The following is an 18,000-nucleotide window of genomic DNA, read 5'->3' as shown; positions in this document are numbered from 1 at the left end:
AAGAAATATAAAGACAATGGAAAAAGTAATAGCTTTAATGGGGGAGATGAATAATTATTTTTGCATGTATTGAATTTGAGTTGCCATGTGACAATATCTACTCTATAGTTGAATGTGAATAACTGGATCTCAGACACACACACACACACACACACAAATGGAGGCTGGGTATATTGATTTGGGAATCATTTGCATAGAGGTGGAAAATAAAACCATGGAAGTAGATGAAAACGCAAAGAGAAGAAGTGTGGAGAAAAAATAAAGTCAAGGGTAGATTCCTGGTCATAACTTGAACTTATAGTGCATGAAGCTTAAGATAAAACTGTAGCAGAATAGAAAGAAACATATACACACACATATATGTATACACTCACATACATACAAATGTATATATGTATACACAAACACATACATATAGGAATATGTGTTTTTGTATACACACACACACACACTCATTGACTGGCCTCATGCCAGGCACGCTAATGGAGAAGACTATAGCATCTAGATGGCACAGTAAATAGAGAACTGGACTTGGAGTCAGGACGACCTGGGTATGAACTTGGCCTCAGATATTTACTGTGTGTTCCTGGGAAAATCACTAAATCTCGCTAAGCCTCAGTTTCCTCATCTGTAAAATGGGGACAATAACAGGTAACTCCAAGGATCCTCATGAGGATAAATTCAGATAATGTAGATAAACCATAAAGTGCTATAAGTATGATTCACTGTTATTAAAAATCAAAACTTTCAGACATGGAGTTTCATAGGTAGCAGAACTATTCCTGAGAAACAATAAAAATGGCAGTGAGGAGAGAAGCCCATTATGTTGGAGGACTAGGCAGTGGGCAGTAGAGAAGTGAGAAATTCTAGCAGATGAATTAAAAAAAAGGCCTGAGTAGCTTATATACCTAAAGTCATTGAGGCACAAGAGACAGGGCTGTCTCTTCACACATTTCACACTCTGGGCTTGGATATTATTCTCCTGTCTTCTCTTTGACTACTGCTTATTTTAATCTGAATGGGAAAGAATATTAGTATGGTTTATCCCTCAAATCCACACAGGGTAAGGTCTGTGGATTAAGGTTTCAAATCATTTCTTCAGTTTCTCTCCCAGACTGGATCTTATCTCTTGTAAGAAGTTACCCAAAATTGGGATAGGAAGTCCCACCCCTTCCCAGGAAATTGAGAACGGAAAAGATTTTCACTTAAGCTTGACAGTTATGTTGAAAAGGGATTTGGCTTATAAAACAAAATCTTGTAACATGTATCCATCTGCATCATCCATCTACAGGCTTGTTATTTATCTTTTCTCCTGAAATTACGAATTTGTATCTACTAATGGATATTAAAAAGTGTTTGTGTGTGTGTACTTGTGTGAATGTGTGTGTATGTAAGATAGCACATGTGCATGCGCTCATACACACCCATATTTAATACAGACTAAGGCAGTGAGACAAGGGAGAAAGGATGTGAAGTCAGGCTAAGTTACAGTATTTCCAAAATAAACAAATTATCTTTAGAGAAAGTTATCAAGACCTCTGAGGTTCCACAAACACTGCATTTACCAACAACTCCTGCTACAGTTAACCCTACCCAAGTCACCCCTGCATTGGAGGGGGTCTAGGGATTGCTTTGTTTTTGTTTCAACAAAGGATATGGAAGACCTTCCTAAATTATTTGCTTCGGGCTGAGGGGTGGAGGGGAGGTGATCAAGAATTTAAACTTGCCATGAACAACTTGCCTTTTACTGTTCTAGTTTCCTTCCTCTGGATACTTCCCAGACTTCTCAATGTCCTTTACAATAGTTCATCTGTGGACTGAACAGGGCAGAGTATAGCAAGGCTATTACCTTCCTATTCCTAGACTCCATTTCTCTCAGTGGAATCAAAGATTGCATTAGTTTTCTTGACTGTAATATTACGTTATTAAATTCTATTGAGTTTTCATTTCACTAAAACCTCTAGAACTTCTTCGGACAAATTGCTATCTGAATTTCTACTCTCATCCTCCATCGTGAATTTGTGAAGTTGACCATTCAAGAGTAAGACTATGTGTGCATGTATCACTATTTGCTTTATAATCTTACCTAATTTATTCCAAAGTTATAATGAGTCAATGCCATTTCAAATCCCAATGCCAGAGTTTTAGGTATCTCTCTCAGATGTCATCTATAACTTATTCTACATAATTCATAAAAGTACTATAGATCAAGGAACCACAGTACTGCATTGGGGACCACTTTCCAAGTTGATGTCATTTCCCCCCTTTTGTGTCTCTCTCCCCTACTTACTTTCTTCTTTCTCAAATTCATTTGTACCCTCTGACTCCAATCTCTCTCTGCCCTTTCATCCCTGATTTGAAGATCTGAAAAATGGTTACAATACCCTGGACATGGCACCATCTACTTGCAAGGAATGGTCACCAAACAAAATCATTGTCCAGTGTATAAGGGAAGCTAGCAGAGTATGAATTATTTGGGCTGAAGTCAGAGGATTGAGGGAATCCATAGCTTGGTGTTCTTTGTCAACTGTTAGGCTACCACACGCTTGATACTGTATCAAGCCCTGTGCTTTCAAAAATTTCAGGGACTGTCAAGGAGTTAATTAATTTCTAACTTTGTAAACAATTACAATTACAAAGAACCCAGGACAACAACCACTGAAGAAAATGAAACTGCTGAAATGAACCGGGTTTCACTCTTGTATTTCTGCAATGTAATGTACAGCTGGGACTTTGATTCAATAAATAAATAAAAATACATTATAAAATACTGACATACACAATGAGTCTCTCTTATGGCCTTTCCTCCTGCAAGAGGGTATGTAGGAACCAAGGCCTACATTGAGGACATTAATTTGTGATGCTGTTAATTAGAAACTTTTGATGCTGTTTTGAATGGAAAAATCTCTCAAACAGTGTTTCCTTTATTGAAATACCCAGTTCCAAGCCCTGAATTATTAAGTTAAGCTCTGTCAGCAACAAGACCAACATAAATGCTTTTCATACCATCTGCTTTGACAAAAAAATAAATAAATGAAAAGGAAGAAGAGACACTGTTTGGGTCCTATATTCCCTTATTTCAACCTGTTTTCCTCAGGATTAAATTGGAAATTCAGGTCCCTGAATGTAGAACATGTCATTAATTTTTTTTTTTTATCTTCTCTCAATTTCTTACAGAACATTCAAATCACCCAATGTTCCAGGGCCTGAATTTTTTATATTTTAAAATGGCGAAAGCTGCTTAAAATAAGTGAATCAGCTGCTGAGTGATTTCTCTCTGTCTCTCTCTCGTTCTCTCTCTCCTTTCTTTTCCAAAGGACTGAAAAGTGCTTAAAATGGTATATGCAATTGATACGTGCTGCTTAGGAAGCTTAATATAATTATTGAGGACTCAGATTTTCTATTTAAAAATAAGACTGGGCGGAGTGACAGAAACTTCAAGTGGCAAGTATCCAGTCCCTATGAGGTGAAAGACAATCTCCCAAAAATTTAACCCCTTGAGCAAAAGGTGGTCAAATAAGTTCCCAGGGATTCCCCAGCACTAAATATTCCATATGAAAAAATCAGTACACTCAGATTTATAAGCAATGGGAAAAATAGTTTGACAGGAAAGGAATAAGGAGAAAAAAATCAATTAATCCAATGCAACTTTAGCTGGAAAGCAAAGCTGCCCAAATACTTTTTTCTTAGTTTTTCAGGGTTTTAAGTCTACAGGGTCATTGCATTTTCTGTTCACCTGAATCAGACTCTATGGGCAGAAAGCTTTTCCCTCACTCAGCCTCAACACATATTCTTCAAAGGCCTCCTGGAGTCCATCCTAAATGATCACAGAAGGTTTCTCCTCATAGGTACCTCTCTCTCATTATGCGTTTTCATAATCTGAACTGTTTTCCTGCCCTTTGCTTTTAACCAATATTTGTAGCAATCTCAGAACCTTTGGTAGCCAATAGTGCTTTCTTTTTTCCTACCTTGCAGGTCATCATAGTGTTCAATTCTTGTATTTCCTGAGTTTTTCCTTAAGCACCACTAGTGAAAAATGATAAAATATCTGGACTGCAAGTTTCAAGCACTTTGGCCATATCCTCTCTCTTCCCTCCCTAACCTCCGGCTACACTGACTTCATTCTCTGGATCCATCTGCATGATTGGCCTCCAAGCTCAACGTGACATAGTAGTGATCCTCCAACAATGAAAAAGGAAAAAAAAAAGACTTGTACTGTAAGAGCGTGGGAGGGAAATATGCAGTAGTGAAATAGAACTAAAACTCCATAAGGGAAATATGCCAGAAAAACTGCCAATACTATTTGTTTGGATAATTTGTATATTTCCTCTAGGGTAAACTGATAAGTGGTATCACCTATGACTGGTTGATAAACAAAAGAAAAATATCTAATAATTAAATGCATCTGAAGATGATTTCTATCTGTAATTATTTTTTTCTAGGACCAAGTTTTAGTTAAACTTAATCCTTGCTGTCTTCTCTCTCCAACAGCAGAAACATCTGGTTGGTTTTAGATTCCCCTTGGATTTCCAACTTCAAAGGGGGCTATAAAGAATAACAAATACATGTACCGGCGCTGAAAAAAAATTAGAGCAGCAAGAGAGAATGGCAAAATTGTCCTTATTTGACTGCTAATGACAGGCGCCAAAGGCTGAAAAAAGACAAAGGCAAGATCAGTACCCTTTGACAACTGGAGTTCCTGAGTTCCTTCCTAGTGACTAGCGAGATCTCCTCCTGTAAAGGACTGATTGTATGTGGTTGTTCCAGGATTAGGTGACTGCAAGTAGGTTAAAAAAGAAAAAGAAAAAAAATACCACATATCCTTATCCCAGTCCCACCCACTGTTTTGGAGGGAATAAAGGGGCCTGGCAGGAAGAGAAGGATGTGGGATCACACTGACCTAGAAGGAACCTTAGATATTTAAAAGTAATCCATTTCTTAATCTAACCCTAAAGTTTTCTGTGGAGTAAACCTGAATTAGATCCAAAACTCCAAGACAAAGACACACTTTTCAAGGGCTTGCTTCAGTCTCCCAGGGCTCATCCAATTCTCCCCTGTTCTAGAATCTAACCCTTCTGTAAAGAGAGGAGTAGGGCACTGTACTCATTACCTGCTGACACTGGTAGTTATACCAGCTCGCCTGAGATCACTTCATAGGACTGGATCTGTTCTTCTCTTCCATTTTTTTTTCTCCCAGGGAAACTAAAATGTACTTCCTAGCGTGCACATTCTGTTGTAATCAAACTTTACAGGACAGGAAAAGTTGGAGAAAATACAGTCTTGGCATTGTAATTAACTCCTCCAAATAGTTTTATAACCACAGGCTTTCCTCTCTCTCATTTTATTTGCAATATGTACAAGTTAAAAAGTAAACAGTGACATGATTAACCAGTTAACTGGCTGGAGACAAATAAGAATATATTTTAAAGAGTAAAATTTCATTTTTAACATTGCCATTTAGCTTCCTTTTACATATTGTCTTTCCCCATTAGAATGTAAGTACCTCCAGGGCAGGGACTCTTTCTTTCTACTTGTATAGCATAGTGCCTGGCACATAATAAGCACTCAATAAATGCTTGTTAACTGACTAAAAGCTATTTGTAAAGACTAAAATTTGGGGAAGAACCCATACTAGAGCTGCATTACATTGATCTATAGAATGGTCATTAAAAAAATGAAACCAGGTAACATAATATTTGATCCAAACCAATACAACATAAATGGCCTGCAAAAGCTTCCAGTGTGTGTGTTCCCATATGTGGTGGTGGAGGATGCTGTGGGGCAGGAGGGTTAATCAAAACCAAGTTCCTATTGATCCTTGTGATATTGTGCTGCAGTATGGCAGATCCCAAACAGAAAGTTCTCCATTCTCACCTACCACCCCTGAGCCCTGTTTTCCTTTTCCTTTTCCTTGAGTAATTTTCTGCTGACACCATGTGAATAGCAAAGAAGAGATTTCTCCTCCAAAGATCTTGCACCTTTATTCATAGCCTTTTATCACTTTCTTGCTCTGGTACCCAACCAAATTTCATGTACACTGCAGAATAGAATATTCCTAGTCCATTCAAATGTATAAGTCATCTGGACTACAAGATGCCAAATTGTGAGGGAGACTCAGTGTCAACATACATCACTAAGACTGATTCAAGTAATGTGGCTGGCTAGGTGTATATCCTCCAACCAAGAATCCCCACATTATCCTTTCTGGCATGTTTCCCACATACACAATAAAGTGGCCACCATTTAACATGTATACATTTAGTTAAAGTTCAACCTACTGATAGAGGTCATCCTCACACTATAGTGGTGTGTGTGTGTGTGTGTGTGTGTGTGTGTGTGTGTGTGTTTATGTGTATGTGGAGCATCTCACAGGCCCTATAATGCTAGTAAACAAAGAGCACTAGACTCAAAAAACCTGAGTTCAAGGCCACCTCTGATTAGCTATGTGACTAGAGTCTCAGTTTCTCATCCGTAAATAGGAAATACTTGTTTTATCTACTTTATGGGCTTATAAGAGAAGTATCTTATAAACTATATAGCAATACCTAAGTGATTAGTTTCATAAGTGTCAAAATTTGCCTTCTGGAAAACAATATGCTATTCTGTGAGGGAATATTGGTTGGGTAATAGAGTATTCCCCATTATATGGCCTATCTCAATGCTATGTTGTGGGCAAATAGCCTCTCCTGTGGTTGAACTGGAAATTCTATCTCTCTCATGAAATGAGGTTTAGATATGGTAGTCTGACATGTTGGCTAATTTTTTTTGTCCTCTAAAGTTGCATAATGAAGAATATGGCCTGAGAAGGTTTCTAAGTCAATTCAGCAGAGAAACTCATTCCTTCCTCATTTGACCATTAGAGTCAAATTGTCTTTCAACAATGATCCAATGATCACCTGTCATTAGGGTAATAATATTTAACCTAATAAGGCAGGATATGGGAGGAAGATGTTACTCCAGGCCAAAGAATCCTCTTCTATGGCCCTGAGACTAAGGGTCATTAATGCTACAAAATTAGTATTCAGATATCACATGGGCTCCAGTCCAAGGGAAAACATAATACACCAAAGAGTGAATAGCCCTGTTAATTATTATTGCTGTACACTGACATTTCACCTGGGTGTAATGCATAAAACATAAGCAAAAACCTATTTTTTTTCTTTAAATAGACATTGACACTGTAGATGTATGCAAGATAAACAGCAATGTTACCTACTAGGAAAAACCGGTTAAGAAAGGACAGGAACGAAAAGGGAAAAGATTTTTTTTTTAATTTTTATTTCACTTGATATATTACTAAAATCAGGGATTTAAGATGAGAAAATGTTAATTGCTCTTAAATGTCCATAATATACATTATGTGTTTAAGCTTTAGTGTTCCACAAAGAACAGAGAATGACATAATTTTTCATCCCTATTTCTTCTTCACCAGCCCCTCTTCTTTGCACACACTCTCCTTCCTCTAATAAAAATACTGGCCTTCTGCTGACAGTTTAATGATAGTTATGTCAGGTCAAGGATGGATGAGGAGAAACAAGAATGCTCCGAAGATTAAAAATATGAGGAACAAAAAGAAAAAGGTTCAGGCTGTTTACACCACCTAGTTTGGCAAACTCTACAGATGCTTTCTGTTTGCTGGGGATATTTTACTGCTTATGTTATTACTTTTTTTCCACGTGCTTTGCTCTACCAGCTTTGGTTGCAAATATTTTGTGTGTCCACATTGTAAACTAGCATATTTTTCTAGAGATTTAGTGAGAGTTTCTTTTCCCCCAAGGGTTGGGCACATCAATATTCTAGCTACTCACTTTCGAGGCCGATGGAAAATGTACTCCTTAGATTAAATAGACCTTTGTAACACATAAATTCAGTTTATACTGATACAGTATGTTACATGGTTACTCACATACTGAATTTCTGATTGAATAAAGGGCATACCTGTTGGACATCCCATTGATTCTGAATAGTCACAGACCTGGAACTTAAAGACAACTAACCAGTACGTGATCATATCTACTGTTTCTTTATGAAGAATATAAATTGCATTCAATATTGCTCATCTGAGGATCTCAAAGTTCTTTATAAACAAGAATGATCTACCTTATCTATTACAAAGGAAGGAAAACAGTCTCAGTTAACTTCCTGTAGCTTAAAAGGCACTGCTCTATCTACAGAGGATAGGGAGAGCAATAAACGAAGGTATAAGCAAACAAAGTAGCCCCAGTGACCACACTTCTTCTAAGATCATTTCCCCACCCTGTGCTCCTTTTTATTCACTCCTTTACTCCCTCCCTGTTAAGTTCCAGTAGATAGATAAAACCTGAGGGATTAGAACAGTAGAGACTAGAGAGGTGCTGGGATGGGATAAGAAATTAGGGAAGATCTGAACAGGAGGTGGGATATTAGAGAAACACATCAGCAGGCAAACATGGAGATCTAGCTAGGCAAGCCAGTAGGCATCAGGAAAATGGAACAGTGGGCAGCTAGAGTATGGCCCCACTGTCTAGTAGAAAAACATGTCAGGTAGTCTTGTGGCAGAAAATAGGTAAAAGCCTAGGTAAGCAAGAGCCCCCCAGTATTCAGGGAGGTTTGCCAAAAAGTATCCAGATACTGGGGTAGAGTTCAGCTCCTGGAAGGACTGGTAAAAATAAATAAGGCCCTCATTATTAAAGACTAAGACACAAGGAGGAAAAAGATCAAGAATGAAACTTGGGGATAGGAAAATAAGACAAAGATTAATTTTCTGGAACTGGGGTATAAAATATCTGTTGAAGGGGAGAAGATAGAGAAAGTTTAGTTGCTTGAAACAAAATACAAGACTAAGGAGCTATAGAGCTATGGCTCATGCTATCTATGTGGCCTAGGGGCCAGAGTGGCACCAGGGACTGGGATAGAGCTAAGCTTGAAGGTGACAGCTAAGTGACACTGGCCGGGAAAGATGAGGAGCAGAGAAGGGAAAGGTACTAGGCTTGACATTATACCTGCTTCTGCTATAGTACAAGATTTCTAGCTTTGCTGGCACCCTGCTCCCCACTTTAAATTCTTGTTACAGCCAGGATTTGGGTAAGTTGAGATAAGAACATATGGTATATGATGAAGAAAGATAATTTCAACAATTATTTCTTTCTGAATCCCCTGACACTAGAGCCATGCCTATAAGACAGTTAATGCTGACCATTTATACAAGTGGCAGTTCAGACCTCAATTTCTTAATCATGAAGAATACAGATAGGTTTTATGAAAATTACCATGTGCAAGTTAGTGCAATGCAGACATAAGTGTCATGAGTTTTCATAAGAAAGAAAGAAACACTGGGTGGTACCTTTATATCATGCCAGTCTAAGGGTGAGAGTAAAAAGGAAGAAAGAAAGAGGAGGGGAGACATCTTCCCTAATATATTGGGAACACCCAGGGTTTTATAAGAAAATTCTTCCCTCCAACTTCAGTTTGAATGTGAGTCCCCTAAAGACCTAGAAATGACTATTGAAAGTAGTAAATGGGATTTTGGTAGAAGCTCCTAATTTTCTACAAAAAATGATAGAAAGCCCCAGGTACTAGTGCTGCTCCAATGCTGGCTGTTTAGGACTTAGCTCAGGTGTTACTGAAATAGGGCCTAGAATATAGGGGAAAAAATCCAGAAGCAATTTCTCTTTCCTTTGAACTCCCACAACATTATGCTTATACCTCTCTTGTGGCACTTAGTACATTTTGCCTCTTTCTACTGCTTTGTTTTTGGTCTAGGCCAGTGATTTCATTGATATGATGAAATACCTCGCCCCCGTGTATATCAGAAATTCATTTAAAACCTTACAGTCTTAGAAAGTTACTTAGGGGCATTGAGAGGTTGCGTCTTGTCCACAGTCACATGACTAGTATGTGACAAAGATAAAACTTGAATTGAGGTCATAATAGATAGAGAGCTGTTTGGGGTCTGGAGTCAAGAAGACCCAAGTTCAAAATCTGACCAAGGATGCTCACTACTTTTGTGACCCTGGGCAGCCTTTATCTGCTTCAGTTTTCTCAACTGTATAATGCTGTTGTGAGGAATAAATGAGATAATATTTGTAAAGTGCTTATCACATTGCCTGGAACATAGTAGGTACTTAATTCCCCTTCAATCTCACCCAGTTTCCACTTTGACTATCCCACTACTCTCAATCAATCAATCAATCAATTAATATGGTACTATTAAGATTCCTACTAAATCCAAAGCACTGTTTCTCTTTAATAATAATAATACCTAACATTTATGCAGCACTTTAAAGTTTGAAAAATGCTATGTGTGCATAATGTATATATTTATATATCTCATGTTGAGGGTAGATTGTCTTTCTTCAACTTTTTTTGTTTTTTATATTTCTGTAAAAATTTTTTTTAATTTTAGACAAATATTAAAACTTAAATACATAATAAGAAAAGAAAAAGAAACATTATAAACTTAAATATAAAATAACAAAAGGAAAAAACCTATCATATGCACAGCAGAACACAGGAGAGGATTCAAAATATATAGCAATAACTTATAATATCAAGAAAGCCTATATATTAAATACTATATGTTAAGTTGAAAGCTGTCCATCATTGCTTCCTTGTAGGTTTTCTTTTGTTCTCTGCTGTACACTTTTTACTTTGTTCTTTTTTCCCCTTCCTCCCCTCTACTTACCACCCAAGGCTACAATTGAGCATAGACATATTTATATGTAGGTACTGATATATACATACATGTATACATAAATACACACACATATATACATATATTTTCTCTAAGAGATTTTACTCCTAATCTTGTTTTTATGTTTGTGTATCTCTTTTTTTCTATTTCTCCTAGCTCCTCTACTTTACTTCCCTTTACTTTACCAGCTCCCTTTACTTCTCTCTACTTTACTTTACCTATTCCCTCACCCTCCCTTCTAGAGATCCCTCCTTTATCCTCTCCCCCTTTCCTATATCTTTAAAGTTTTATTTCTTTTTAAAATCAGAAGACTTTTATATTCTTCTAGATTTATAGGTATTTTCCCCTCCTGAACCCATTCTCAATGAAAGTAGGTTTCCAGAACGAACAGCCCCCCTCCTTCATCTAATGCGTTTGTTCCTCCTCTTGCACCTCATTTGTATAAAATAATTACTCTTTTAGCTGCTCTTGAATGGTTTTCCTTTGTAAAGTCATATCACACTCAGGTCTACCCAATCTTTCTCAAAAACTACCTAATCACTAGTAACAATCCATTCCCATTTTATCAGTGAGGAAAATGAAGCTGACATAGGGTAAGTGAATTGCTTTAAACTATAAACTTTAAATTTTGGAGGCAGAATTTAAATTTAGGTTTTCCTGACCCCAAGTCCCAGCACCCTATCTACCATTCCACTTGGCTGCCTCAAGTTGTACTTATAACCCTATCTAGCTCTAAAGTCCAAGTAAGACTTAAATTAATAAAACAATCTGCATAATGGACACATTTTAAAAATGAAGATGAATGATTTCACATACTGATCTTCTTGGATCGGCTATAATTGCAATCGTCCATGGGGAAGGAGCTATGTCTCTTTGTATTCAAATTTAGTAAATAAGTTGAAACTGGCATTGAACATATTACCATTCATGGTATATAATTAATGATGATACTGATAGTCATTCTGATATTATGAGCAACTTTACAAATTACCAAGTAAATTTACTCGAAAATTTTAGGTTTGAAAGGTAAATAGGGTGGGAAGTTTCTTTCCTCTGTAACAGACAAGGACATTTGTGAAGTAGTTTTCCAATCATCAAAACACATATGTTTGTCTTCTAACTGTGACTAAAAACTTCATGAAATATTGGTGAAGTTTGCCCAAGTAATACACCCGTTATAGTAAAGAAGATACATATTTAGTAGAGAAACACTGTTTTACTCTGTATCATACTTGAACTTTTTTTATAATTAAACTCTAAAGACAAATCGTTTTGTACTTTCTTCATTCATTCATTCAATCAAAAAATGTTTATTAATCACCACTTACAAGGTTTTGTTTTTCCCTTTGAAACCCCTATGGGAGTTTCATAGACAAATAAGATACTGTCCCTCCCATTTAGGACAGTAAGGCAGCTACAGACAAAAAATAGCTTGTGTCTTTGTAGGGTTAATACCCATACTTAAAAAACAACACACAGATGAAAGTAAATAGATATATTAATAAAGATTTTCTCTGTTCACAAAAATATAAAAGACTTTCTGTCACTGAGGAGAAACATGGGAGGGGCTGGTCACTTTGCAAGCCAGAGGGGGTGTAAAATTAGGGTCCTTTCATGATTACCTCATATTTAAATGCAAAGAGAATGACAAATTAAAGGCATCACATAATGCATGTCCCTTGGGTTCTTGGTACACTGATAGGAGTCTTTTTCTGGGCCACAGAACAAGTTAAAGCATAAAGTGGGGGGAAGGGTTGGGGTTGGGAAGTTACAGCTCCAAAGAGTTGCTAACTTCACTGGAGAGATGGATACAGAGACAGGGATAAATGTACAACAGAATTAGAAACAGCAACATAGTGACAAATAGAGATTATGGGCAATGGATATGCAAAATCCTTTTTATAAGTCCATCTTTATTACTCCAAGAGATTATTTTTCTCATTTTATGCAGATTCACATAAAGTGAAGTCAAGAGTATAATTTTCATAGAGTTTTAAAACTCGAAAGGGCCTTGGAGATCATCAGTGAATCTTGGATGGAAATGATTTTCAGGACTAAACTGCATTAGCTGAAGCCAGGCATTAGTACAGTGAGATATCAGGAAAGTTTCTCCCCCCACCCCCCCAGGGACTGCCAGTGTATCTCAGTGCTGAGACTGACCTGTCACACACTCTGCTATTTCAGGATCAGATTAGGTTAAAACACCTCAGTCCTGATCCTGTACACACACTTCCTGGTTATTACAATTCTTAGACTCTGGAGATTACAATACTGACTCTTTGAAACTTCTAAAAAAAACTTCAGCTAATGATTTACAAATTCAGTGGTTTTCAAAATGTAGCCAAGGAAACCCATGGGGCTACCCAAGACCCTTTCAGAGGATCTGCAAGATCAAAACTATTTTAATAATAATACTAAGATAATTTCATTTCTAATATAGCAAATATAGATATAGCCCCCATAAGTAGTCTAAGGAAAAATCCTTAATTTAAGAGTGTAAAGGAGTCCTAAGAACAAAATATTTGAGAAATGCTATATAAATCTTGTCCCATTCACCTCCTAAATCTGTGCTCAGTTGTGATCAAACACTTCAATCTCCAGCTCTCTCTCTCTCTCTCTCTCTCTCTCTCTCTCTCTCTCTCTCTCTCGGTCTATCACTCTCTCTCCCTCACTCTCTCTCCATACACACACACACACACACACACATACATACATACATGCAGACAAATATGCATATACATATGAGATAGTAGATATGTATATATACATACATGTGTATAGCCTGGGTTGAGAGTTTCCTGGGGCACTGTGAGATTGAGTGATTTGCCTAGAATCAAAGCAAATCTTAAATGGAGGTGTGGTTGTCTCATATGTGTTGTTCAGTCATTTTTCAGTCATGACTCCATTTGGGGTATTCCTGGCAAATATACTGAAATGATTTGTCATTCTCCAGCTCACTGTACAGATGAGGAAATTGAGGCAAACAGGCTTAAGTGACTTGCCTGAGATCACACAGCTAATAAATAGCTGAGAGTAGATTTGAATTGAGGGCTCCAGGCCCAAAGCTCTATTCACTGGGCTGCCTAGCTGCCTACATAGCAGGACTTATCATTCAAGTATCTAAGGTCATTTTCCCCTTTCATTTTTGCATGTGCCCGGTTTCAATTCAATTCAATTCCATACTCCTTTAGGTCCTACTCTGAGACAAACAGATCTTCTTCCAAGACATGTTTAGACCCAAGGCCAGTCACTCAATCTCACAGGACACCAGGCAACTCTCTTATCATAAATTTTGTGGAATAGTTGTTCACCTGCTTTGTAGAAGGACAATCCTCCCCAAGATCTTTCTATACTAAGGAAGTCAGAGGTTCATTAAGGGGAATGGGAGATGGGAGAGAAGGGGAAGGACAAAGCAATAAGTTTTAAGATCCTTTATCCAAACAGAAGATATCCATCTCAAATGAACAAAAGAGTGATCAGGTAACTTCAAATGCACACAAAGTTCATTTTAACCTCTCTTTTATTTACAATTATCCTTTCCACACCACAGACGTTAGGGGCTCAGCACCTCTGAGATATGGAAAATCCCATAAAAAATTTTGACCCTCCCTTTGAGAAATCTGAATTCTTTCTGTTTATAGTATCTTATTGTTGAGAAATCTGAATTCTTTCTGTTTATAGTATCTTATTGTAAAATTTGGTTATGTTTATGGTATTAAAACATAAAATACACTGATATTATACAATGCTATATGCATATTTTATGCATTTCTTAGTTTTAAATATTTCCTGTGTTGTCTGCTGGCCTTCTTGTGTCATCTGCAGCTTACTCAAAACTCCCCCAAAATTCCCATTCATTTAATTATGCCAACCCACAAGATATATTGAAACCATGATGGGGAAAGTCACAATGTAGAAGGGATAACTATTTATTTTTGGCCAATGCCAAAGTTCCTGGTTCTGGGGGAAAGTGTATGCATATATTTTATACCCATGCACACACACACAGGTAGGGAAATTCGGTCAAGGCTTAAAAAAACTTCAATTCTGGACTAGAAGATTGTTCTTATGAAATATGGAATAATACTTCAAAATTAAAGCACCATTCTTTGAGAATAAATGTCTTCCCCTCCACCCCTCAAGCTGCAATATACATTAATTAACAGATAGGATAATGAAAAAAACAGACATATTCAAATTCAGTTCTTTAAGTGCTGATCTTAATACAGGCTCATAGTCTAATTTTGACCAAGGCTCAGGGAAATGCATTTGATTTCAGTTAGACTCAATACTTTCATCTCTTAGATGGGCATAATAGAAGTTACTTACCACAGAGTGATGTTGTGAAGAAAAACCAGTTAATGTGGTTGAAGCACCCTGAAATGAAAAATGCTTTGGTAAGTGTTAAGCAGGTATTAACTTTAAGAAGTAGGGGTTAAAATGGCAAGAGTGAAAGTCCTACTTTTATTTCTCAGTTTGGGACCCTGGCTTCGGCTGCGCTATAGCAAGCAAAGGTTGCTTCCGCTTGGAAGGGAAAACACAGCTGGGGACGCAGAAATGACTTGGCTCTTTTAGCTGCCTCTATGTTTAACTTTAAAAACTGTAACCAGTTGCAACTAGTTGTGAATGCCTTGCTATCCTTCTATGCAATTCCCTGTAACTTGAGTTGAGAAAGTTTTGTTTTATGGTTAATTATCCATGGTCTATTTAAAAAAATAAATCAAACCATTGTGAACCACCAGGATTTGCAGCTCCATTTGAACTTTACTGTACTTCTGATTAAACATTTTATAAATAAAAACAAACTGGTTTTCTTTTTGTTGTTGGTTGTTTTTTACTTGCACTCTTGATATAAATATTATGGCAATTGCAGCAGAACAAGCTATGGATTATTTACCCCTGGTTTCATAAGTTGTGAGTTACTGGTGTTATATGCTTCCATGAGGATAAATGAATGTATAGTATTATATTCCAACTCAACATAAGAGAAGCAGAACAAGGGAACTGAAACCTTTTAAAACCAAGACCTTTTATGCAGTCACAGAGCAACAAAACAACCCCAAAATTAACATTTAAAAAGCTCCTTCTGTGGAGAAACAAAATCCCTAAATATCATAATCTGAATAAAATTTTTATTTGTTTAACAAGCAGAGGTCCATCATGTAAAAGTTTTTCTTTCTTGTTTCTTTACGAAGAAGCCACAGGCTGGTTTTCATGAGACATCACAAATTGATACAAAAATGCTATGAAAAGTGCCTTTTTCTGTAAGTAGCTAGGTGGCAGAGCAGATAGAGCACTTGATCTGGAGCCAGGAAGACCTGAATTCAAATCCTCCCAACTTCTACTGTGTGACTCTGGCCATTAACCTCTGTCAGTTTCTTCATCTAAAACACAGGGATGACAATGACACCTACCTCACAGGGTTGTTGTGAGGATCAAATGAGAAAGCACATGTAAAACTCTTTGTAAACCTACAGCTAGTTATTAATGAGAAGTAGGGATCCCTACTAGAGTACTGGACTACCTTTCTCCAGGAGACCCAAGGACAAAGGCTACCCTGAAGTATAATGAAGGAGCAATACAACAAAAAGGAGTTTTGAGGCAAAAGACAAGAGTATATTTTGAGACCAAGAGTAGGAAACTCATAGTTTTCCATATAAAATTGGATGTGGATCACTGAAGCAGCTTCTTAGTTTTGTGCTTTAAGTGGGAATTGTGTTTAAAAAAAAAAACTAGGTCTCTACAGCATTGACTGCTAAAGGATGGCTAAAAGGGAAAATGGGAAATAATCTTCTTAACTGTGTTACCTTTGGCACAGTACAGATAGGGAGGCACAGCAGCATCAACTGCCAGGAATAAGATGAGACAATGTGTCTACTTTATGGAAATGCTCCGGGAAATTACTGCGCCATACAGAGATCTCCATTCTACATCATCCTGCCTCAGCACAGCCTCTCCCTGCACTGCAGCTTGCTTCTCTTCTGTATTAAAGCTACACACACAAGGTCCCTCCCCAGAAACTAAACAAGTGCCCCTTTAAAAGGTAAATCAGTAACTTTGGTACTGATGGTAGTACTGCAAGTATCTCCTTTGGCTTCCAGCAGTACTCAAACAACAGCCCTGTTAAGAGTTGTGGAGGCCTCAGGGGAAAAGAGAAACTGATTAAAACTGTCCCTAATATCTTTCTTGCCCTGGCAACGCTAATCTGTGGCCCTCTAGCCATTTCTACTGCAGCTAGTTATCTTTTGCCATTACAAAAGCTAAACTGTAAGCTGCCTGACTTTCCCAGAGCTGCTTTTGCAACAGAAAATGAAAGCTAAAAGTGATAGGTTGGCCACAAATGGAAGTTAAAAAGGCAACTGAGCTCATAAACAGGGAATGGAATGTGCAGGAGTACTAACCAATGAAAAAGAAAGATGTTACGGAGTAGGATAGAAAAAATGGTTAAATGCTTGTTAAAAAAAATTAGCTTCTAAACAGCTGTTTCCAATATTTCTGACACTTAAAAGAAATGTGGAGAGGTAGCATGGCATGTGTAGTGGACAGAGTTGGCCTCAGAAGACCTGGAACAGGGAGATGTGAATTTAAGCTCCATCCTCTGAAGAACCATGGTTGTTAAACTGAGCAAATTATCTCATCTCTCATTGTCAGTTACCCCGCCTCCCCAGACCCACCCCTGCAAGTTGCTAAGACTATAAGTGGCAGAACAGTCACCGATCTGCATTCAAGAGGAAGCTTTTACACTAGGTGTTCTCTATATTCACAAAATCATGGATGCGGACAAACATGAGGGAGGGAAGGAGGAATGAAAAGAGAGAAAAAAAGAGATAAGGGGAAAGAGAGAAGGGGAAGAAAAAAGGGGGGAAAGAGAGAGGGAGACAGAGAAACACTGGCCACTGGCCACTTAATATTCTTAAATCTTCTTTGCAATACACATATATTAAAATTAGAGCAGATAATTTAACTGCAGGACTCCTCTGGGGTTATATGATTGAAGGAGAATACAAGTCTCTAGGGCATCTAAGGATAAGTGAAATGAGTACAAACTATTCGTATGTCTGCATAAATGTGTGTGTATATTTGGTTGTAGACCATTAATTTCCTACAACTGAAATAAAAAATATTTCCAATATCTTATATATATATATATATATATATATACACACACACATACATATATATGTGCATAACCATATGTATGTTTACACTAAGCTGTCACAAACTCTCTTTTTCTCTCTCCCCCTCCCCCACTCCCTATCCCACCCTGTGTTCTGAAACACTGCACCATGGTAACTGATGGGGGACATTTAAATATATATGTATACACA

General features: G+C 37.4%; 1 protein-coding gene across 43 annotated transcripts in view; it reads right to left on the bottom strand.

The window, feature by feature from the left end:
* Positions 1-18,000, bottom strand: part of ZBTB20 (zinc finger and BTB domain containing 20) — a 1,002,935-nt gene that overhangs the window by 451,393 nt on the left and 533,542 nt on the right. For all 43 annotated transcript variants that reach the window (XM_072616769.1, XM_072616772.1, XM_072616737.1 and 40 more), the window contains one exon: positions 15,002-15,049. The gene's annotated coding sequence lies outside the window, so the exon portion shown is untranslated. The remainder of the gene's footprint in view (positions 1-15,001; positions 15,050-18,000) is intronic.

The sequence above is a fragment of the Notamacropus eugenii genome, chromosome 5 (assembly GCF_028372415.1).
Source record: "Notamacropus eugenii isolate mMacEug1 chromosome 5, mMacEug1.pri_v2, whole genome shotgun sequence".
In the NCBI taxonomy this organism is placed as follows: Eukaryota; Metazoa; Chordata; class Mammalia; order Diprotodontia; family Macropodidae; genus Notamacropus; species Notamacropus eugenii.
This window is presented reverse-complemented; position numbering and strand designations above follow the sequence as displayed.